General features: G+C 41.6%; 1 protein-coding gene across 1 annotated transcript in view; it reads right to left on the minus strand.

Annotated features, from left to right (window-relative positions):
- Positions 1 to 249: 249 nt before the first annotated feature.
- The window catches only part of TMEM161B (transmembrane protein 161B), a 101,507-nt gene continuing 81,728 nt past the window's right edge, over positions 250 to 20,028 (minus strand). Inside the window, exons 13-14 of the transcript XR_006290975.1 lie at positions 6,452 to 6,548; positions 250 to 5,400 (exon numbers count right to left, since the gene is read on the minus strand). The gene's annotated coding sequence lies outside the window, so the exon portion shown is untranslated. The remainder of the gene's footprint in view (positions 5,401 to 6,451; positions 6,549 to 20,028) is intronic.

Below are 20,028 nucleotides of genomic sequence, written 5' to 3' on the forward strand. Positions count from 1 at the left end.
CACATTCCTGACACAGCTCTTAAAAAAAATCTTGCCACTTATTGCCTGACAGCAAATATGCCAACAGTCAGCTGATAAATAAGAACTTCTGTGAAGAGTGACAAGACACTAACCCTGTTGCAGATTGTCTGCCTGGCAGACAACAGTGAAGCATGTTTCCAGCCAGAGGAATTGGAAGATTTATTTACTTTTTGAAAATCGTTGTTGTCTGGTTACCTCAATTCTGAACTAGAACAGAAATTTGAAGGCTTTTTTCTAGTTAAGATTTTTATTGACAATTATTTTTAAAAGAACATAAGTACATACATGGTACCATGTACATGGAAGTATAAAATTAAAAAACAACCTAAGTTTTCTCCCCCAACAAATCCTGTCCCAAATTTCAATTTGGTTAAATAGTACAACAATGGGGATAACTAGATCCTAATTATTTCAGTGTCCCCCAAAAACCTTTGATCAGTTTGATGAGCAGATGTGTAAGTTCTTTATACCTGAATAAGACCATAATTCAGCCAGGTAGTTAAGCATATGCTTAACTGTAAGCATATGAGTAATGTTACTGACTTCAGTGGTTTCAGTCGGACTCCCATGCATGTAAGTACCTTCCTGAATAAAAGCCTGTATTTCTAGGAAGAAAAACTAGATGAAGAACAGAAAGTTGATAATGGGAGATACGATAATTTTAAAACTGAGACTTGTCTAGTGGCTAGAATAGAAGAGTAGGGGTTATACCACCTGAAGATCTGACTCTAAGACTTAGAACTTTTCATATCAATTCTTGGCTATGTAGCTGGTAAATTTTGCCCTCTTAAAAAAACCATTTCGTAGGAAGAGATGTTTCAAAAGGGTCCTCAATTTTGGGGTGTCTAATTTTAGACATTCAGAGCCTGATTTTTCACTTGTAAATCTCACTGACGTTAGTAGCAGTTGTGAGTGCTTAACACCTCTAAAAATCAGGTTGTGGGTGTCTAAAGTTGGGCACCCAAACTAGAGGAGACTTGAAAAGTTGGGGTTTTTTTTAAACACCTCTCTGGGCCTCAGTTTATTCATCTGTAGATGAATAAACATTTCTTTTCAGAGATCAACTGAGGGCTATTACTGAGGTAGGCACCTCTGAGTCTATTGCAGTAACTTGTGGATTAGAATCTTTAGAATTTAAATTTCTTCCCACAGCACGTGGAGCAGATACAGGTCCCAAAAACTGGATTTGCATTTTCCTCCAACATGAGTAATAGGATAGACTCAGTTTGGGAAAGAAACTAGGGCCCAGCTCAATGGGAATTAGGTGCCTTAATATCTTTGAGGATCTGGGCCTTAGTTCTTACCTCATAATCATCTTTCTTCTCCCTCCCACCTCTTTCCCCCCCCCCCCCTCTTAAAATACTGTTCTCTGTATTTGCTCTTTATTTTTTGCATACTCCATTTCCAATTTAACCTAGAAAACAATGGTAATTAGCTGTATAACCAAGCCACGGTATTTCATCTGTAGATTCCATTGTTAAATATCTATTAGCTTGGCTCTTCAGATGAGTTATAATGGATTGTAGTTTTGAAAATAGGCATAAGCTTTTTCAGTGAGTGAGGAATAGAGGGAGACTACTTCTGACTGATGCCACTTTGTAGTCTGATGCCCCGTCTCCATGACGTAACGTGAGTAGAGTTACTGAACACTGGTAAACAGCTGCTGCATTCATGGCTGTCCTAAGGTGTTGGCAGACCTATATGAAAAGTGGGATCTCTGACATGCTTGTGGATTTCAAGAGAGTCAATCCTGATTTACACTACATAAAGTGAAAGGAGGATCAGACCCATTATCTTCAATAGATAAGGGAAAATATTTTGTTTCAATTCCCATTCTAAAAAAAAAAATTCACTGCCATGATTAGTAGAAAAAAGTTGTTACAACAATGTGTGCAAAAACAATTTCTGCACCTTTTGCTATAAAACATGAGAGCTTATTGCATTTGTTCCTCTCCATATCTTGGATCCTACCGGATTGTGACATCACTAGGCCCAATAAATACAAAGGTTATTTCCTCACTCCCCTTCCTCTTTGCTTTAATTCTTTGATATCATTGATATCTCCTTCTTTCGCTGCTATTTGTCCATAGCAGTTGCTCCTGCTTTTGCAGGAGGTGCTGATTCTGTTCAGTTACTCTGGGTGGGGCTGGTAGGCTAATGGAAAAGAATAAAAATATGAGTTGACAATCTTGTGTCCAGGGCCAAAATTAGGAGTGAGGTAGTTGCTCTGTGACATACAACCCTTAACCCAGAGTTTACAATCTTTTAAAATCAGGTGGGTGGTGGCTGCATGAATGCACTCACACAGGCACGGGGAGCAAGGATCATTAAATAATCTCAACTCCAAAACTGATAGCTTGATCCTCTTACAAGATGACATATGTATCATCTGGGCATCACCACTACCACATACATTAGTACTAAGAAAAAAAATATTTGTCAGTCTAGTCCGATCTATAAAGGCCACTGCCACTTTCCTCCAGAAGACTTCTAGAATGAGCAAAAAGGTTAAAGAGCAGAAAACTGGGGGTAAGTTACAAAAAAACACATTGGTTTCTCCCCTCAGATGATACTAGGAGGGTGGGAAGAGAGAGCTACAATAAAAGGTGAGTAACTTTCCTTGTTGTGCTTCTTCTTTTCCCCATCTGATCTATAGGGAAAGTCAAGGGAAAACAGCAGATGTCATGAGCAATACTTAGAGAAGGAAATACCTGATTGTATCACTTGGGGAACCTTGCAACTGAAGGAGGCACTTGCCAAATGAGACGCAGGCCTCAGGAGCATCACTAGATGAAATACGGGTCTTTACAACAATAATGAAGATGCCCAATCCTGAGAGACTAGCATTTCTGGTGAAAGAAACCAGGAAATTGTGGGAAAGGCAAAGGACACCTATTGTGATGTGGGATAAATTGGACAACCAGGACAGGGAGAAACAGACTGTTGATAGGAGAAAAAAGGTTTCCTCTAAGGAAGAGAGAATGCCATCAGGCCAAAATAAAAGGCTGTAGGGGTTCATGGTGTAGATGGATGTAGAGACTCAAATGAAGATGAAAAATTGCTCTGACCCAGTGAAGGGAGGGAGCCAAACCAGAGACGTCTGATAGAGCCTGAAGCCTGTCCAGAGAGACCATGGCTTTTGTCATTCTGGTGTCCAGTATTATCCCCAGGTGTGAAACGACCTGAAAAGGGAAGTAGATGGGAACTGTCCTGATTGCAAAGGAAACTGGGATGCTTGATACTCTAGTATCTTGTCCTGTAACCATTTCAGCACATCTGGATGAGGATGTGGGTGCGGGTGCTTTAAGTAGGTCTACACTTGTGGCAGTGTGTAGAATACAGACCCTGCACACCCAGCTAGCATGGGTATAAATAGCAGTGTGGACAATGAGGCATGGCTTAGGTGAGTAGAGCACTTTACATGCCTGAACCCTACACAGTTCTCTATAATGCTGTTTTCAGCTGTGTAGTGTCCTGCTGCCTCAGCCTTTCCTCACTTTAGTGAAAGGCTTTGGCAGCCGGAAAAAGCTCTGACAGAGGGGAGGCATTGGGGAAAGATTTCTGCAATGGGGAGCTGCTGGAGCCTTTCCCCACTGCCTCCCCCAACTGGAGCTTTTCGCTGCTGCTTGTAGCTACACATCTCAGTGACAAGAGAAGATAGAGCCTGCTTTTACTATGCCCTGTAGCTACGGATGTAGTACCTGTACCCTACATGCCACCATTTAAGTGTAAACAAGGTGTTAGGGACAGAGATGTATTACCCTCCTCACACTGATCAAGGTTGGTCACCAGAACCTTTAGGTCTTCCTGAAGACAGGAAGGTCAGGCAAAAGACTGAAGGGAGCTATGCCAACCTAGTAGTGCTGTTTGGAAAACATGCCAACAGCCAAGTGGATGGCAATGTCCTGCAGCTCAGCTGAGGAAAGAAAGTTGCCTCATAAAACAGACAGGAGAATAAGCCCAAGAGATTCCATTTGAAAGCTGCATTTGCAGAGTTCAGGAAACAGAGTTTGAGGATAGGCAAGTGTGGTATTGGGGACTGTGCCCGTAAGGGCTGATCTTCCCAAAACAAGAGAATGGGCAGAGCCCTCTGAAGCTCGTTATGCACAATTAATTGTAACCAGACAGAATAAAGTGGATCTCTTGCAAGCTCCGTCAGTAATCACTGAGTAATCACTGTACAGTATGCTGTGCCAAAACTCTCCCTGCTTCAGTATCTTCCTTTCCAAGGGTCTATCATGTTTTCCCGTACTCCACTCTAACCTTCCTGGGTTACTTGTCAGGCTCAGCACACTCAGATGTGATAAGACCCTCCTTCAGGAACAACAGTACTCCCCTCCAGGAGCTATCTTTCCCCTAACCCCTTGAAATGAGCTGGGTTTGTCTTATGCAGACCCCATGCCCCTCCCACTCCCAGCAGACTCAGAGGATCGTGGTTAATTAGAGCCAGCTGCCCTGCCTACAGTTGGTTGGGGCTTTTTGTTTGGTTGGTTGTTTTTTTGAGGGGCGGGAGGAGGGGAGGAAGGAGTTCCCCAACCCATGTGACAATTCACTGTCACAGGACGTATAACTGCCATTTGTGCCTTTGAAAATCTCCCCCCTAGTCAGGGGTGAAAGTGAGCCGGTACAGCGTACCAATAAGAAGCCTTTACACTGGCCCATACACAGCCCATGTCCCTGCCCCTTTTGCCTCCCCCGTTGGCGGCCCTGCCGGTAGGGTCCGTAGCAGCAGGGCTGCCGACAGGGGAGCAGGGAAGGGGCAGCAACGTTAAAGCGTTGCCGCGGCAGCACTTTGAGGGTCCTTAAAGTGCTGCCATGGCAAAGGACCCTCCTTAAAGTGCTGCAGTGGCCGGAGCCTTGGGCCCTTTTAAATCAGTGCCGGAGCCCTGGGTGGCAGGGGCCAGTGTGGATAGGCTGGCTGGGGGAGGATGACCCTCACAGCCCCACCCCTTCTGCCCGAAGCCCCACTCCTTCCTTGGGCCAGAGCCAGCCCCCGTACCAGTAAGAATTTATTATTACTTTCACCCTTACCCCTAGTTAGTCATTAAATGGCTCAATTTTCAGAAGTACTTATGACTGGCCATTCCTTTTCACTTCAGTGGAAGCTGGAGATTCTCAGCATGTCTGAAAATCAGGCCATCGATGCTTTATTTCCAGTATTTTAAAACTGTATAAAAAGTACAGTATATGAAGTATGTGATAATATATTCACTTATTAAGGCATTCCTGATGAGTGCTCTGAAGAGATGACTGCATTAGACTCATAATTATGTGAAGAGCTGGGTGAATACTGATGCAAAATTTATATGAATATTGGTTCAACATTTAATGAACTTTCTTCAGCCATTTTCATGCCCTTTGGGGGAGATCCTGGCCTCACTGAAATAAATGGAGACAGGATTTCATTCCTTGTTTGCTTTCCTTGAATACCCATGCAAAGTGAATTTTAAATACTCCCGCACAAATATTCACACAAAGTGAGTTTTAATTCCACTTACCACGAAGCTTTATACCAGAAATTTGATTATAGTTTACATACATTAACTCAGACTATCATGTGATTTCAAAAAGCAGAGTAAATGATACTAATGACAAGCTGTTAAATAATTTTGAACAAATAAATCTAAGAAAATTGCAATTTGTTTGCAGAAAATAGAAAATTTAGAATAAAATATTTGTTAGGAATATTTGCTCTTCTACTCATGAGTAATATATACATGAGCTGTAGTGTTTATGATATACTGTAGATAGGACATAGCTAACACTTCCTTCTGGTTTTGTGGGGAGGCTCTCTTTATTTTAGAATAGAAAATGTCACAATATCAGTATCCCCTTTCAATCAGTTCCTCCACATTTGGCTTGGCTTCCACTCCTTTTCCAGGATGGGCAGCCATTTGCTGTCACCACCAAGTGGACTGAAGCATTTTGAGAACTATTTTCATGTCACTTACAAAAAGGCAATAGGGATGGATAGCCAGGAAAAGAGCTATGCACCAAAACCAAATAACTTATGCCAAAATAACACAAGGACAAGCAAGTGATGGAAGAAGGTGGTGAGAGTTTCTAAAGAACATCTAAAATGGAGGATCAGTTTAAATTCACCAATTTATGCAATGCAGTGGTGATTCTATATAAAATATGCAAGGGCAAGTGAACTCGTGCCCATGTGATTTAGCTGCTGTGAAGACTATGGATACTAAGGGAAGATCGACACTTTCAGGTGTCTTGACTCATTTTAAAGGCACAAAAAATGTCTCAAAAGCCTTTAAAAACATGATAATTAGCTTTTGGAATATCAAAAGCTTTCTCCCTCTCTGAAGGAAGTGATGAATTGTTTTTAACCTGGCTAAACCCAACAACAAAATTAGGTTGACTTTATAACGATAGAGTTGGTATTTCCCCTCCCCCTCACCCCAGGTCAGAACGATACCTGTGTGTCATGTAGGGACCCTGCATAGGTGATGGTCTTGGCAAAGGAATCTTATGGGTAGGAACATTCACAGCCAGCGCATGTAGAGAAGACAAACCTGGGAAGATTATGAGAACATTTATAGGCAGTGCATATGACTGTACTAAAAGCTCTGCTGAACTGCTACAGTGCTGCTTAAGTCAGTAACAAATTGAAGCACTTTATAAAATTTGTAGCTTTCCAATAATTTTGAATCACTCTAAAGTGCTCGTGCTCCAACCCATATACTCTTTCTTAACCACTGCAAATATAGAAAAGGCACATCATCAAAATGACAGTAATCAGCCTGTTCACTCTCGGGTGTGAAATTGTTCTGTATTCCCCCCACACACCTTGTTTTTGTTGTTTGCCATGTGCAAAAAATGGTCATAGGGACACAAAGGAAAGAAATCTATTTCCTACATCCCCATGTAACCAAAATTCTATGATGTTTTTATATAAAACTATTTTATGCCAGGCTGGCTAAGTGATCATCTGATGGCCTTTTAAACAGCCATCCCATGAACAAGAAGAGAAACAGGAATGGGGTTAAGTGAACCTGCAGGTATGTTCCCCTTAATAGTACAAGTGTTTTGTCTTGGTAGTGAGGGCAAGAGAAAAGGTATACACGGAACTGTAAAATGATGTTGTGTGTACTAAGACATACTAGTATATATTAAATTAATCATTTTTCATTATGCACACCACACAGTAGGGAGCAGTATTGAATTGTCTAGTACAGGTGTTCATAACTGAAGTCTATATACATTTCTGCAGATATATCCACCTTCTTTTGCATGCACAATCACTGTGCACATATATGCAATTCTTTCCTTTGTAAATGTTTGTTTTAAATGATTTGCATGTGCAGATGTGATAATTGTGCATTACACAAAAAAGCTGGTGGACCTCAGGCCTCAGTTTATGAATATCCAATTTTAATACAACTACCTTCCTTACACTGAAAATATATTCCTTTTCAAATTCATCAAAAACACCAGGATATAGGTGGTACAGTAGGTTAACGCTAGCACATTAACTTTGACACTCAAGTTCAAATTCAGATTTCTGTCACCAGTTGTAACAATCTATTCTCTGTAGGCCTGATCCCAAAACCCATCAGTCTCTCATTGGCACACATTACAAAACCACAGCACAGTTTGGCATACAAGTTTGTCTTTGCCCAGTGGCTCTGAAATAGAGATGTTACCGAGCTGCCTTGCCAGAATTGCAGAAGAAACTTCTGACATAGTTAAAGTAATCAGATAAACTAGGTCAGCAAAAATGAGCAAGGTGATCCAGTTGCAAACTAAATGGGCAAAACAGCAATAAGTAAGATAGCTTGGAGGGCATATGCTCAAGAGTTCAAATCTCTGGAGAACAGCGTCATGCAGTTCTAATCAATTTTTAAATGTGCTTACTTTCATTTTTTTGTAACCGAGTTCAAACTATGTATTTCACACTAATTTTGTAACTATTTATTTGCATCAAAAGACATGATAAACCTGTCACTAAATTGCCAACACTTCAATTAAGATTTCTCTTCCTTTATTAAAATTAATCAGAATCCTTTCCTTTTGATTCAAATGGGTCTATGCAATCATGCATTGACGGGCATGCCTGAACTGCCTGTTTACATTACTGGGGTTCTGTGCACACGACAGTAAGAGGAAAAATCTCAAGTGCCAGAGAGATAGGTGGAGTAAAAACTGGTTTCAGATGGGTGTTCACATTACTATAAATACAAGTTAAAATGAAAAACAGGAGGAAGCAGGACCAGAATAGGTGGTTTGGGAAAGATGCTCTTAAACATGAGGACCGGCAGCCCAATCAAATGACATTCTGCAGGCATCTCCAGACAGTTTAGCAGCATCATGAAAGAGGGGTCTTCATGTGTGCATGCTCAACCCACACTTTCCACAAGATTAAGGAATTGCAGTTCTCTCAAATCTCTATAAAGAAAATCCTAACAGCGTAGGAGAGGAAATGGGCAGGAAGGCATTACTATGGTATGGAATAGCCTTGCCCTCCCAATTCCAATAATTCTTTATCTAACTGGGACAAGTATGTGCATTGGCCCAATGGAATGCATATATATTTGGAGAATATCTGGGCGGGAGGGGAGTCCAAGTCACTGGGGATGTGGCAAGTGAAAAAGAAAAATTTAGGAGGAAGAGGAATGTTCTCCCTTGCCTAAAATCAGTAGTTTTAACGCATTTGGAGACCACTGTTTAGAGCACTTCTTACCAAAGGATGCTTCTTCTGTGTTCAGCTTTAGAACATAGTGTTAATGTAAATAAATCCCACGTTTGTCCCACAGGGACACTTATCTGACTTGAGCTGCTGTTTGTGCTTGCTTTTGGGATGGGGGGGGGGGCACAGATGTCTGGTCTGTCTCCTTCACTTGGAACTTTAACATAAACACATAAGAACTCTATGAGAGCTGCAACTGATCAGCACCTTTGAAGTTCAGGTTACTTTTATAGATGCCCAAATATGGCTTTAAGAGGCTAACTTCAGATACCAAGGTTTGAAAACTTTGGCCTAAACCTCTCTCCACAAGTTTCTCCAGCTATAAAATCAGATACTGATATTTACCCACAAACCTAATACTATTTACATTTCTGATTCAGGGTCAGTGCAATTCTGTCAGTTCAGCAGTGGAAACTTAATTTTAAACATTTTTTTTAAATTGACTGACCTGCTAGAAATACATTGAAGTGATTTCATTATTTTAAAACTTCCTGAAGAAAAATTCATTTGCATAGTAGTAACCTCTCATATACAACAGGATAGTCTATTTTCAAAGTGTTCACCTTCTACCATATTTTTTCTCCCTCATTCTCTTCCAGTTAACATTTTACACCAGGTAACAGCCAGCAATTAGCCAATTATGGCTAGTTATTGTGTGCACTTCATCCTTAAAGGGACACTGTCAACATGAAATCTAGTCAATTTGTTTGAAACAAATGTAAAAGGTTTCAGATATTACACATGCCCATGAGTTCCATTGCCAGTCTTTGAGTTAAAAAAACATTTCCTTTTCCGCCTGACATGATATGAAATAGAGAAGGTAGGTGAGGTAGTATTTTTTATTGGACCAACTCCTTTAGGTGAGAAAGACAAGCTTTTGAGATTATACAGAGCTCTTCTTCAAGTCTGGGAAAGGTACTCACAGAAGGAGAAACTGAGGAATCATCTGCACCCCTCATGCTCCAGAAGAGACCACCTCCAACTAGAACTCATCACATACTCCCACACGCTGGAAGGAGGGGGGAAAAAAAAAAAAAAAAAAAAAATCAGGAAACCTACCTGAAGATCATGCAAGAAACCCACAGCAACTATTAAAAACCCTAATCACAGCTATCCAACACAAAAACAAAAAGTGGAACCAACTACAACAACTCCACACCTACAGAACACCTCTGTAGAGAAACCACGACCCCAGGACCCACCACATGGACACTACTTGACACCCCAACATCATCACTTTATCACGACTACTTTCCAAGAGACTGAACTTCTGCCCTATCACAGAACCATATAACATACTAACATGTTGAGAACTAGAAGAATTCTTTTGCTTACTCTGCTTCACAGAATTATTTCACAACAATGACACCATTCACAGCTACCCCATCCCCACTGACAATCATAAGAAAAAAAGAATCCCCTTACTGGACACCCCAGAGTGGACAAAACCACACATTTGATCATTACATTGATTGATTCAGGAAAAAAAATTGACTGAAATCCTTAAACACACCCACCACAGTCTCTTCCCTGCCGAGAAGACAGCTATACAGTCCCTGAAATCCAACTACCAGCTATTGGATAAACGGGTGCCATTGTAGTCTTCAACCATGATGACTATGTCAATGAGGCCAACCAATGAGATACCTGAGATACAAAGACAATATTTTCATTCTCTGGACATATGACCTAAACTCCCTCATAGATTTCCACAACTTCAACTACCATTCACCCAAATTCTCATTCGAACATTCCCAACTAACATCAACTTCCTGCACTGCACGGTCAGCTTCAGCAAGGGAACCCCACAGACAACTATATGCAAGAAACCCTTAGAACATCACATCTACTTTCACAAATCCAGTAACCACCCCAAACATACCAAGAAATCGGTTATCTCCAGCCAGGCACTCAAACAACACAGAATATGCTCCAAGAAGAAAGTCTGGAATATACACCTTAACACACTTAAAATCACCTTCACCAGACAAGGACACTCCACCTGAGAAGTAGATTGCATCATGGAAGGGACCACCCCCAAATACCCTGAGAGAACCTGCTTAAATAGAGAAACCTGCCTCCTCCCCCATAGTTGTCACCTACCACTCCACACGGTACCCATATGGGGTATCATTAAACAATTACAAGCCAGACTCAGTGGGGACTATGTCCTGAAATAATTTTTTCCTGAACCATCTCTTCTGGCCTTCAAACAACCTCCCAGCCTTGCCAAACTCATCAGCAGAAGCAAGCTCCCCACAGATGAGAACAAACCAACTCAAAGCATCACCAGACCCTTGCCCAAACAACAGATGCAAAACCTGTAGACACTGCTACACTCCACTGCTATGATGATCAACAACCCCCCACCCCCAACAACACACCTTTTAAGATCCATGGATCTTACATGTAAACTTATTGGGATTTTTGGGCTGGCCCTTTCCCAATACCAGGAGAAAGGGGAAGGGCTGAAGAGGATCCTGAGACTGAGAGTCCTCAGGGCCTGTGGAGAGAGGCCAGCAGTTCAAGTCAGTCAAATTGACAGGGCAGGCAGGCCAATGAGGGAATCAAGAGCCCATCAAGGCCCACCCTCCATGTGAGCGGTGGCTGCCAGGGCAGATTAGAGCAGAGCAAAGGAAAATGCAGCAGGCCAGAGCTAAGCGGGGGTATGGGGGAGAAGAGAACAAAGGGCCAGAACCAGAGGAGCCAAAGAAGCAGCTCCAAGGTTGAGCTGAGCTGAGCTGGAGACAGAGAAGCTGCCCAGAGCCAGGGAACTAGAGCAGTAGAGACCAGCAGCATCGATGGTGAGCCAGGACTGAGGTCTGGGGGGACCCGTGGGACCAGAGCTGGACGAGTGGAAGGCTGGCCATGCCGCAAGTAATACTGGAGCTGAGTGTGGTGAGCAACTGGGGACCCTGGGCAGAAAGGGCCCAGTACAGGGTGATGTCACCAGACAAGAAAGCCCCGAAGGCTGGACTTGGAGGGGCAGGGGTGCATGAACCTGCTGGGATGGTTGATACTGGGGAGAAGGGTCTTGCCACCTAGAACCTAAGGGTATGTAGCCACTACCAAAGCAGGTGTCTTACCCACAGTATCACTGCAACACAGCCAGGTCCTGGGAAGGAGGCCTAGGATATTTAAGGAATAGACTGTATTTTTCTTAAGTTCCAGAGACTACTATTCATGACGTTTCCCATAACCATAAGGCGGGGTTCTTTCTTCTTTTAACCTTTTCCATTTTTCCTTTGTTGTGTTTGGGTTTTTACAGTTGCTGTTTAATAAATTGTATTTAGTTTAAATTCAATGTAGTGATCACTCGGTCAGGGAAGTGGTCAGTGAGGAATGGGGACACACTAGCCCCTGTCCTATGTAACCCATCACGAAACTAGGAATCCTGTCCCCAGCCTTATTGGGGTTATGAGGACTCTGCCACACAAGAGAGAGTGGACGAGGAGTCCTTGAGGTGAGCCAAGCATCTGCGTAAAGGGAGTTAGGGTGGGGAGTCAAATCCTTTTGCTATCTGATTACATCAGGGTAATATAGAACCCAAGCAAATTCCCCCACAGTAGTGGGACCATTCTCCCACTTACATACACATGCCTATCACAACATGTGGTATACCTCATCCAGTGTACTAAATGCCCCAATAACAACTATGTGGTTGAAACAAGACAATCATTATGCTCTTGAATGAACTCTCACAGAAAAATGATTAAAGACAAAAACACCACATCACCCATGGGTGAACACTTTTCACAAAGTGATCATTCCATATCTGATCTCTCAGTCCTTATCCACAAAGGCAATCTGCACAACACCTTCAAAAGACGAGCCTGGAAGCTTAAATTCATAACTTTCCTAGACTCTAAATATCATGGACCTAATAAAAACACTGGATTTATGACTTCTTATAGCAATCTGTAACCTACTAACCCCTCTTTTTTGTCCTGCAGAGGTGTTAACAGGCCACCTCACTTTGAATAGTCTCTTACAATACATGTTAACTACTTATGCTAAATAATCTGTTCCACCTTGTATTCAGCTGGTTATCTTTCCCAGAGCTGCAAAAGAGCTCTGTGTAGCTGGAAAGCTTGTCTATTTATAGGACCAGAAGTTGATCCTACAAAAAGATATTATTTCATCCACCTTGTCTCTCTAATGTCCTGGAACCAGCACAGCTACAAAAACACTGCAAACAACTGTGCGAAATACCCACACCAAAGCAAAAATGAATCTGACCAACTATACAGTATCAACCGACTGTACTGGGGGAAACAGTGAAATGGACTGTACACAAATTGCTGTCAAATACACACCAAAAAAAAAATCTAACTTTGCAGTTGCAGTAATCTTAAATGTTACTTGTTATAGCAGGTGTTGCACAGAACTAATTCTTTGACTGTGTCCCTTTAAATATAACATTTGGGCTAAGAACATTATACGTAATTGTGATTTAAGGTACATCAGCTCTATATCGCTCTGAAGCTAAGTGAAGCCTAGTTAGTGCTTGGAGGAGAGTAAAAGGCCATAAGTGTTTGGAGGGGAGTAAAAGGCCATGAAAGGCCAAGGTGCCAGAGGGAGTAGAGTGTGGTATTCAGTAGACAGCACTCTTCCCTTTGGGTTACGTTTGATGCTGGGGGAAAAGTGTTGGTGTCAGTGCAGGCTTCTAGAGGAGGTGTAAGACTGAGATCCTGACAACTTAGTTATTAAAAAGCCTTTGTCACATCCCATAAGAATATGGGTATTCGGCTAGGATGATGGGGCTAATTCCTATTTAGGCATCTGCATTCTGTTCTAATTCTCCCTGCAGCCTCAATTACCTACGTTCTTCTTCTTTACTTCTTGCTCTTCCGGGTTGTGCTACTGTGCATTGTTCCATCCCAAAGATGTATGCATTATTTTGGCGGGGGCATGATTCATATATGCACACTCAGGTAACTGCTCTGAGACTCTTTGGGATGAAAGGCACTTTATAAATCTATACTATCAGACAGACTTATACAAGGGACAAAATACACACAGTTTGGAACCAGTTTTTCATTGACTCAGTTTATAATAGCAGACTTATGAAGCTGCTATATGTACCCTGATGCTGTTGTATTGACTGTTGGGACTGACACTTAAGTGAAACCTCCATATTATGGGCTTCTTTGTAGAAATAAAAAAAATGTACAGGTTATAGCTGGAGGTAATGTGTAATAGCCAGTTATGCTCCAGGCTCCAATTCTGCAAGATACTTGAGCACATGACTAATTTTAAGCACATCCTCCATCTTCTCCCCAACTTTATCTGCTATTTCTCCCCCCCACCCCCAATCAGTGTTCAGGTTTTTACTAAATTTATCTTACAACAATATTAGAACAATCTTGCGTGTTGCTGCCTCTCAAATTTTGAGACTGATGCTGTCGCTTGGCATTTTTATTTTTGAGTATAGAATATTAAACCATAAGTGAATAAGTGTTTTAAATTTCATCATTCACACTTTCATATACAGCAGAACAAGCTTTAAAATAGATAACTGGCAGACAAAATTTCTTTCAATATTTGATCAATTCTATTTTTATTAAGTATATGGTAAACCTTTCAAATACAAATGTTTCATAGTCATTTTTTCATGATTTGATAACCCCATCACATAGAACACATATAAACCTACTGTAATTTTTTATACTGTTGATTAGAAGAATCAGAAGAAAGATGAAAATTAGGATTCTTGAAACAAACCATCTTTTGTCAAAATTTAATTCCAGGTAAGCAACACACTAGCATGTCGATGTCCTGACCATTTCAATACTTTTATTTCACAACTTCAGAAGCTTGACATGAACTAATTCAGATGTGAAAAGGTAAGAAAAGAAAATGAAAATGTTCAATATGAAGGAGAGCGTATGTTTCTGTAACTTTTCCAAAGTACCATTGTTCCCAAGCCACTTTCAATTTACATCTGTTACAGAATCTAGTTACTTGCAGTTTGTAATAAATATTTGATATTTTTAAAGAGATGAGTAATTAAGTGAACACAATAGATTCAGAACATTGCATAAAACAATCCATGCAGGCCAAGGAAACCATCCTTACTAAACTGCAAACTCCACAATCGCATTCTAAGTATGAGGGGAACATAGGGGTTGGGGATCTGATTTTGTGCACACACAAAAAAAGTCCACCTCAAGAAGTTGTAGAACATAGTAGGAATTTGGAGATTTCTGCAATAGCAATAATGCTTGATCCTACAGAATTTCATTTTCTGCCTCCCACTCTATATACTCATGTGTAATGAATGAAACCATAGAATTACTGCCCAATATCCTTACTCTGCTCAATGTGTAAGTTATAGGAGCAGATGATAATTAGACTGGCACCAGTAGAGGAACGGCAGCTGGCCAAACCGGTTCATGCTGTGATCAAATTGTAAATCTAACTTGATACAATAATGATGGCTTTGAAATCTGCAAGATTACAGCCACTATGTTTGCTGAGCGGCTTACAACAATGTGAATGACCATGCACTTCTACTGAAACTGGCAAGAATTTAGAGAAATAGCAACATGATCTAGGTCACCTCCCTGCTCCAGAATCACTGGTCAGAAAAGTCAATGGCATACTCAGTGGAAAAGATTGCCCCAAGGTTCAGTGCTATCACACTTGTAGTTTAATGTCTACACAAAATGACCTACTATAATTTCCTCAGAAAGATTCATTTATGCAAACGATCTTTGCATTGTCACCTAATTGGAAAAAGTTGAGGACACAGCTCTCTCAGTTTACCTGAAGAATACTATTGCACATGGTACCTGAATGCCAACCTTAGTAAGATACAAATATGCATCTTTCACCTGAAACATCAGGCTAAGCAAAAGCTCCAGATATTGTTGGATGGTATAATCCTGGAGCTCTATGAACACTGAGTGTACCATGGAGGTCAGATTCGACTGAACACGGATATTCAAAGAGCACATCCAGAAGCTGAAAAAGCAAGTGAACTCCAGGAATTGTGTACTCCAGAAACTGGCCAGCACGAAACGGGGAGATGCCCCAAAACACTCCAAGCAACAACTCTCACCCTGTGTTACTCAGTTGCAAAGTACTGTGCTCAGACTTGAGCCATGAACACAAAATTGATCCAGGGACCTGGAAACCAAATCCCACACCGTAGCTGTGGTCAGGTATTGGCTGCATGTGTTCATTCAATGTGCAGTCCCAGCTCTGTGCAGATAGCAGACCGTAATTAAACTGCCCAATATATCCAGACGTGGTTTTTAACGAAGGCACCCAGCCAGGTTTATTGTTGACGAAGCTTGGCAATAGCACATGGCAGACTCTATGAGAATACTAAGACATATATTCTCGTGACAATGGATGCAGCTCAGTCAGTGGCAGGGCTTTCCACCACTGCTCCCTAGGCTGGCCAAAGATACTCCCTCTGAGATATCCCGTGTGACACATAGCCAGAAAGGGATAAGCAGCTTGTAGGCTAATTGACCCCGAGTCAACCTTTGGAAACATGTTAGATAAGCTAGAACTTTGACATGCAAACCTATATTGATGGAAATTAAAGGTGATATTAATTGTATGTATTTACTTATATCTTGTTTAATGATTAGCCATGTAAACAGACAGTTCCTGTGTCTCACTATAGCTATTAATTAAAAGATCAAAAGGACACCCTAACATTTAAATGAACGATAAACATAGGATATTGCTGTATTCATGTGTCTTTGAAATGTACAGCCAATCATCTGCGAATGGTGGAAAAACAAGCAATTGCCTTACGTTAATCTGTATAATTACCCACAATGCTTAGGAAATGGGTCCACTTCAAAGTCCCCATAAGTGCCTATTGTTCGCCAAAGGACTACAAGCTGTCACAAGAGATCTGAAACTGTATAAAAGACCCTTAGGCCCTGACCCTGTCATCTCAGATCTGCTTGAGACTTCATGCAGGGGAAGCCTAAGCCATGAGGACTGAGATCCCAGTCCTGACTGGATCACCCTGAATATAAACTTCGGACTGCAACCTATGAACTATTCCTGAAAGACCTCTTTGCAGCTACAAAGCTCACCATTTCTGCTATGAATCTGAACCTCAAGAATTGTGTTCATGTCTGTATGTATACTGATCTTTTAAACAATACTCTCTCTCTTTTCTTGAATAAATTTTAGTTTAGTTAATAAGAATTGGCTGTAAGCATGTATTTGGGTAAGATCTGAAATACAGGTGAGTTGCATCATATGCGCATTTAACTTACACTAGTTCAACTATACACGCTTGGCAAAAAAAAGAAAAACAACAAGATACCTGTAAATAGCGTGGGTGATTCTGCCCACCATTCCACTCAATAAGTGTATGCCCTGAAGTGAGCGTGAGATGGGACACGTGAATCTGCTGTTCCCTCAGTCAGTCTGAATTCCTGCGTCTCTCTCATAGTGTGAGCATCTCACCGCGCTGAGTGTGATTCTAGTGTTTAAAGATACTGTACGTATTTTTCGTACAACATGGCCCCTAAACACAAGCCAACTACTTCATCTGGTGCTCAACTGAAGAAACAGCGATCTGTTCCAATGCTGGAGGGAAAACTGGCTGTGTTGGACTTATTGAGAGACAGTATGTCAGTCTCCAACATGGCGCGTAAATATGGCCGCAATGAATCTAGCATCCGTGCCATCAAGATTTGAGAGAGAAATTCGTCAAGCCGTGGCATCAAGTGCTCCAGTGACTTCTAGCTAAGGTGACGAGCCAGCTGCGTGATAAGACTTTAGTGAAGACTGAAAAGGCATTAAACTTATGGCTAAAAGACCTGAACTGTAAACGTGTGCCTATCGATGGCAACACGTTACGAGAAAAGGCTCTTAGCCTCTATGCGCTGTTCAAACCTCCTGCTGAAGAGGGACAGCCTTCTGATGAGAAGGAATTCAAAACCAGCCAAGGTTGGCTTAACAGTTTTAGGAACTGCTTCAACCTCAAAAACGTGCAGACTGCTGGTGAAGCTGCATTTGCCATTGAATAGGCAGCAAAAGCCTATCCCAAACAATTAAAGAAAATCATAGTAGAAAAGGCTATCTTCCGGAACAAGTTTTTAATGCTGAAGAGACTGAGGTCTTCTGGAAAAAAAATGCTCAACCGCACTGATACTTTGAAATCAGAAAGACAAGCCCCTGGCTGCAAAGCAGCTAAAGACTGTGTGACTGTGTTGTTTTGTGGCAATGCGGCTGGTCATTTAATAAATGCCGGGCTTGCTCTACAGGGCTGAAAATCCCCATGCCCTAAAAGGCAAGAACAAAAATCTCCTGCCTGTGTTCTGGCAATCAAATAAAAAGGCTTGGGTGATGGCAGCATTATTTCTGGATTGGCTCCACAAGTGTTTCATTCCGGAGGACAAGCGGTACCTCGAAGAGAAAGGACTTGACTTTAAAGTGTTCCTGATCTTAGGCAATGCTCCTGGCCACCCTGCAACACTCTGGTTTGCGCATAACTACGTTGAAGTCGTCTTTCTCCCCCCCAATACCACCTCCATCCTCTCAACCAAGGTGTGATTCACTGTTTCAAGGCCACGTACATAAGGCTTACTTTCTCACGAATACGTAGCACTATGGATGCTGATCCCAATCTTAATGTGATGGAGTGTTGGAAGTCCTTCAACATTGCCAACTGCATCACTTATATTAAACAGGCAATGGATGCAATCAAGCCTGAAACAGTCAATGCATGTTGGCGAAACCTATGGAAAGAATGTGTGAATGATTTTAAGGGTTTCCCGACCATTGACAAAGAAGTGAAACGCATTGTTCAGGTGGCCAGGCAAGTGGGTGGCGATGGCTTCGTCGACATCCTTGAGGAAGAAATTGAAGAATTAATTGAGAGCCATAGAGAAACACTGACTAACGGTTAGAGGAACTGACAAAATAGTCTACAGAAGACGAAGATGACGACAACGAACAGGAAGAGCCAGCAAGTTGGAATCTTCATAAATTTGCAAAAGTGTCCTAAGCAACAAAACACTTGATTTAATTTCTGAATATGATCCCTCTGTGGAACGAAGCCTCAAAAATCCCACATACTAATACGGACGATTTGAGACCGTATCAAGAAATGTTCGAGCAGCTCAAGAGACAACAGTGACAGTTGCCGATCACCATGTTTTTCAAGGAAGCAGCAGATGAACCTACTCAATCAACTTCTCAAGCTGAACCAAAGCCAACCACTTCGTCTACAACTTGCTCTCCGTCACCCAAGCTCTCTGTCACCTCCGTCTCCTGGATCGACATCAAGCCCTGACGACCCCCCCTAATTACCCCAGTAACTAAAAATACAGTACTGTAAAATTATATTTTGCATATGTACTCTATTATATACTGTACATTACTGTATACATTATACATATTACCGTACAGGGTTGTATATACAAAACCAGGTACAGTATACTGTACTTTATGGGCGATTTAAGGGATTTTCAAGGGTAATTTTGACTATAAGCAATTTTTGCCTTACGTGCTGACTTTAGAACCTAACCCCTGCGTAAGATGAGACTCCACTGTATTCATTAACCTGAGAGGTAATGTGTCCAATCCTTTGGAATTGGTAGAACTTTTTTTATATGATGAATAGAATTTTCAGCAATCCTCATCACATTTGACTTACGTGTCTGGGTGGAGACCTAAGGCTGGGTTACTTTAAGGGAGGTGTGTTGTTGGCTTCTGGGTAACCAGTGAGGTATTATAGAAGCTGTTTTGTGCTGGCTTGGTAAATCTAAGTATTGGAATATCAACCAGCTTTGGGGATTGTCTGCCCCATTCTTTGCAGTTCACCCTGAGTGACCTGATCACACCCCGATACAAACAAGTTAGTACTGCCCCTTTTACAGAGTTAGTTACTGCCCCCTAAGATCGCTAGTTATCACCCATCATTTTGTACATGTTGGTTCAATCAAAACATCTCTATCACATACTGTCATCCTGACCTTATCTTTTAGGAATGGTCAGGGTGTTATCCTTGGGGAATGTTTTTGTACCATCCTTAATATTAAAATGTTCTGGTACCACTTGATATCGGGATGTGTTTGCGTGGGCACTCTGAGAGTAGCACTTCTTAAGAATGTGCATTTTTGCAATATCAGCCCTGTTTCTTGCCAGATTCTGTGAGCCTCATATCAGGTCTCTGATACAAGGGCTTATGTCTCAGGCTCTCTTCCTACTACAGCAGCTATACTGCTTCACAGGGACCGCACCATCAATGAGACAAGATGCCTTTAGTAAAAAGGAAATAAAAACAGGTGCATGATTTAAGACACCCATTGAAAGGACACGTT

This window comes from Chelonia mydas, chromosome 5 (genome assembly GCF_015237465.2).
Source record: "Chelonia mydas isolate rCheMyd1 chromosome 5, rCheMyd1.pri.v2, whole genome shotgun sequence".
Taxonomy (NCBI): domain Eukaryota; kingdom Metazoa; phylum Chordata; order Testudines; family Cheloniidae; genus Chelonia; species Chelonia mydas.